Source organism: Echinops telfairi, unplaced genomic scaffold, assembly GCF_000313985.2.
Source record: "Echinops telfairi isolate 266 unplaced genomic scaffold, ASM31398v2 ScPeMD7_7416;HRSCAF=8454, whole genome shotgun sequence".
Classification (NCBI taxonomy): Eukaryota; Metazoa; Chordata; class Mammalia; order Afrosoricida; family Tenrecidae; genus Echinops; species Echinops telfairi.
In genome coordinates this window covers 2748583-2753811 of record NW_022111316.1, presented here as the reverse complement: position 1 = coordinate 2753811, position 5229 = coordinate 2748583, and the positions used below count along the sequence as shown (strand labels likewise).

Here is a 5229-nt window from a genome sequence, read left to right as displayed (position 1 = left end):
TTTTATTTCATTAGAATATAAATAAAACTTTGAAATTACAAAGAAATAAATAAAAACTGCAGGAAAGTTCAGCCCATATAACGTCCTGGGTTCTTGTCATTTCTGTACATACCTGTCAACATTTTTCAAACTACAATCACATTTTAGGATGGTGGTTTTTTCCTTCTCTACCATGTTCTAGTCATGGGAACTGACTTTTAAAACTGAATCCAACATTCCTGTCATTGTCTGAGACAAATCACTGTTAGTGGGACCTAAGCATGAAAGGAATCAAGGCAATCAGGTTTTCACTTATTCCTACCGCCAGCAATCTTGTTATCAGGAAAATGTTATTTGCACATCCTGACTTCTATCCCCTTTTGCAAGACAACGCCTGCCCAAATAGAATTCTTAATGAGGTTAATGTATTGCTCTTTTTATCACTCTCTTGAGGGCCTCTTTGATGTCCTTGTTCCGCAGACTATAGATTAAAGGATTCAGCATGGGAATAAGGATGACATAGAACACCGACAGCACTTTGTCCTGCTTCATTGAGTGGTTGGAGCTGGGTCGCATGTACACAGAGAGGGTTTTGCCAACAACAACAAGAGTAAGACAGCTGTCAGGTGGGAGGCACACGTATTGAAAGCCTTGCACTGCCTTTGCCTGAGGATATTTTCAAGATGGAAGCTGCAATAAAACCATAGGACAAGAGGATAAGAAGGAAAGAACCAAATACGGAAAGAAAAAAAAATAGCTGCCCAAAGAAGAACTATTTGGCTGTTGAAGGGATTGGAGCAAGACAAGGGAATAATCTGTGGAAAGTCACAGAAGAAATGTTGAATGGTATTTGGCCCACAGTAGTAGAGACTAAATCAAGAGATTGTTTAAGCTAAGCTACTAAGTAAACCAGTCATATAAGCCCCAGTGAACATTTCCATACAGAGGCCAGAAGCCATATGGTTGAGTACTGTAGAGGGTGGCCAACGGCTATGTATCGATCATACGCCATGACTGCTAAGAGGCAGCCCCCCACCACACCCATCCAAGCCACAATATCAGAGCCATTTATCTCTCCGCCCTTCAATTAATCCCACATGTATTTAATGGCCATGTTGGCATAATAAACCTAACTATCCCACTAGCCGTTTAACCCAACCACTCAACTTTAAATCTCAATCATAATAATTTGTCTACTCAATGGACAGTGTAACATACAAAATAAAAAGAACAATATATAATTGATCAAGGATTCATGAGTGTAGGGGTGAGGGGAGGAGCGTAGACCAAGGGCTCAAGTAGAAAAACATGTTTTGGAAATGATAATGACAACATATATTCAAATATGCTTGATACAATTGATGTATGGAATGTTATAAGATCTGTAAGAGCCCCCAATAAAATGATTTTTTTTAATTGTCTACTAAAGGTTCGATTTTCTTCTTTTCCCAAATATGCCTGGATAAGGCAAGAACAAAAATTCTTGTTTCTTAATAGTACTATCAAAGACACTTTTGTTTAAGAATATTAATTACATATATTAAAAGTTACTATCGAATTATCCAAATACTTATAGTTTTGTGGGTCTGATTCTCTAGCTGTTTCTTGTTCATGCTGCTTTGTCTGCTTATCTGTTCAATATATATCAATATATTTTTGTTATGACTTCATAGCCCTTTGAATTTATCTGTGGAAATCATTGGACTTAACAAGACTTTGAAACTTAGAAACATTCAAAAGGTATAGCCTGGCATTTTTTTTAAGCTCTCCTTTAAAGAATAACACGAACATCTCTGAGGAAGCAGAGGCAGGAGACAGAAAGAAAAGTAGGGCATATGCTCAGGTGTTCTAGGAAGGAGGTGACAAAATTGCAATGTCCTCAGAGGGAATGATTTTCATATGTGGTCTTCTGGAAGGAGATAAGAAATTGATATGAAGAACTGTTTTGAAATTTTCATTAGTCATGTTTAATTTGGAGTATTAATTTTTATTTGATATATTTGGTTTCAAAACAAGATATCAAAGGTGCTTTACCTTCAAAGACTGCTTCAGTGCCAAAGATTTGGACCCTCCCTAGAACCAACGAGGTATTTGGGCATTGCACGTATGCAGATTAATGGGAATCATGCTAAGGTAAATAACCTTTCAAATCTGGCCTCTGCTCTCTTGCATCAAAATTATTTTAATTTATTTTATAGTTTGCCTTGTTCTTGGGAGTGCATTTTGAAATTGGTTTAGAATGCTGGGAGTCCTCATGCGGGGAATACATGGGCTAGCAGAATTAGCAAAGGAAACACACTCTGGAAAATAAAATGGATGAATGGAACCTATTAAAAATAAAACACTTGTGCAATCGAAAGGTTATTAAAAAGGTAAAAACAGTACACAGGCTGGGAAAAGATATTTAGTAAAGACATAACAGAAAAAAGATTAGTTACTAAGATCTACAGAATTTTACAAGCTTACTGGTAAAACAGCAACAACAAGAACAAAATCCAGCCCTGTGTAAAGGTGGGCAAAAGACCTGAACAAGATGATTCACAGAGAATGGCTGATGTACACATGAAGAAAAGCTCTAGGTCATTAGCCATCAGAGAAATGCAAGTCAAAACAACAATGAGAATACTACCTAGCACCCATTACTGTAGTCCAATGATGAAAAACTGAGAGCAAGTGTTGGAGATGGTGTGGTGATATAGGAACCCTGCTGGAGGACTTCAAATATGTGCGGCCACTGTGCAATTCAATCTGGGGATATTGAACATATAGAAATTGATCTACCATCTGACCCAGCAATACCATTACTGGGCATACACCCCAAAGAAATAAGAAACAGATCATGAGCAGACTTGCTCCCCATGTTCATGTCACCACAGTTCACAAGAAGCTGGGAGCACCCTAAATGCCCATCAGTAGAAGAGTGGATAATAAAACTCTGACACATACACAGAGTAAACATTACGCATCCCTAAAAATCAGTGATGAAAGCACGAGACTCCTCAACTCGTGGAAGGATCTGGAAGACATTATGCTGAGTGAAGTTAGTCAAGCACTAAAGGACAACTACTCTATGAGTCCTCCATGGTAGGAACCAGCAACAGAACGGGCACAAGCTAAGGCTTGTAGGTCGTCCAGTCTTTGGGTGGGAGCCCAGAGAGCCTGGTAAAGAGCTGGACCAGTGCCAATGGACCACACATCGTCCGCACCAGGTAAGTATAGTGCATGTCATTTGAATGGTAGCACCTAAGGACAGCGGGAACCAAGTGGTTGAGGTGGTAGCCATGTGGATCTGCTGAGTGGTAGCCATGTGGATCTGGAGTGAGGACCTCCGAAGAGAGAGTTGGCCCGGTCAGAGGGATGAGGCTTATTGATGGGAGGGTCTGCACAGGAGAGGGAAGAGGGAATGGTCAAGCGTGGGCGAACATGGGTGCATGTCTGTGGAGTGGAGGAGAGGGAGGGCTAACTTCCCATTTCGGGGAGGAGAGACTAAGCATTTTTTTGAGATCATTAGGTAGAGAGGACCTTTAGCGGTGTGCAGCAGGAGGGCAGAATGGACTCAGGGCCTCTGGGTGTAGCCCAGAACACCAGGCCGGGTGCCCCAGGTCACTGGGAAACTGAAGCCTGGACCTTCGGGGTGCACGTCACATTCCAGAGACTTCATCGGTGAGACCCCAAATGGGAACTCCCCTGGGTGAACTGCACTCTGCCACAGACACACTTGTGGGGGTTTAAGCCGGAAAGCACGTGCTATCTGAGGCAGAAGACAGCGGTACCAAGAGTGGTGTACTGTTGGCTGATGAACAAGCAAGGTCTTGGTACATCAACACGCTGTATTAAGATGTGTATTATCCCGGCACTCCTGGGACAGCCATTCCATTATATTCTGCTTATGCTCAATTATGTTAGAGCGGACCCCATAGGTGTGTTGCCATTGGGGCTCACCCTCTTGAAGCAGTGTTATTTGTTTCTTTATTTTTTGCTAAATAAAACGCATGTTTCACCTACAGGGTAAGAAAATATGCAAGGGGTGCGGGAAGGAGACACACAGGGATGGGGTCAATAAGAGGCAGATGGTCTCAAGAAGTCTGGGAAGGAAAAGTATGTCTGGAGATTGATTATGGAAGCAATTGTATAATTATGTTTGACATGATTGAATTGTGGAATGATACGACACACAGTATATATTAACTTCCAGGTTGTTGCTAATTAAAAAAAAAAAAAAGACATAGATCCAGGAACGGGTTTTGGGTTCACACTAAGTCCTAGCTCCAACTTAAGAACAATCAGTTCTTACATCATGGTCTTGCTTGATATGTTGAGCTATTGGCCTCTGCTACACCCCAATATCTAATCTTCCCACTGTCAGTGTGAGGTGAGAGGACCTTCAGTATATTAACTGTCCCATGAAAGTGAGTTGGACTGAGCCCTCTGGACTGCTGTTTGGACTAATTTGACATTGTGTTTCTTTTCGCTATATAAATCTATCCATCTTACCTAATATTTCCTTTCCCACATCTTTGACTTTCCTGCAAGCTGTTAGATTGTTAGTTTCACAAGCCTCAGCTAAATTGAAGTGGATTTGATAAAGCCAAAAATGCTTTTGATAACACTTCAAAGTGGCTTCCTCACAAAATCCCAAAGATCCAGTACAGCCATAGAATATATTGGTAGATACCAAGACCAAATTAAAGGACAATTTTCTTCCCTAGAAGCCCCAGCTAGTATCTTCTTACATGTTTTTGGCCTTGATTGAGCTTGCCCCCTAATGCCTAGGAATTCTGCAGTTCTTTGCCTAGAAGGTATAACTCACCTAGGAGCATTGTAAGAATTGAATGAGTAAAGGAAGCAGGTATGCCAAGAGAGAGGGCCATCAGGCAGGGAGGATATCATATCTCACCATGTAGACCAGCGGTGCTCACACTTTTCAGCATGAAAACTACTTATAAAATGATCAACCAACTACAAAAATGCAAAACAAATATTTATTTATTTTTATTTCTTTATGACATTTATTCATAAGTGAATTGAGAATTCTTTATATGTACAATGTATGTTTATGTACCTTGCATAACCGCATGAGTCCATATTGCACAACACAACACAATTAACTATGTACATCTTTTGTCATTACCTGGGTTGACTCTGATGACTTGCACTGAATGGAATGAGCCAGGGATGCATAATCGGGACAGAAGCTGCTGACAGCCAGCCTCAAGCACACTTCCAAATGATCATCAGTCATGGTGGAAC

General features: G+C 40.8%; 1 pseudogene; it reads right to left on the bottom strand.

Moving 5' to 3' along the window:
* Positions 1-399: 399 nt before the first annotated feature.
* Positions 400-3800, bottom strand: LOC105979730 (annotated as a pseudogene).
* Positions 3801-5229: the final 1429 nt, after the last annotated feature.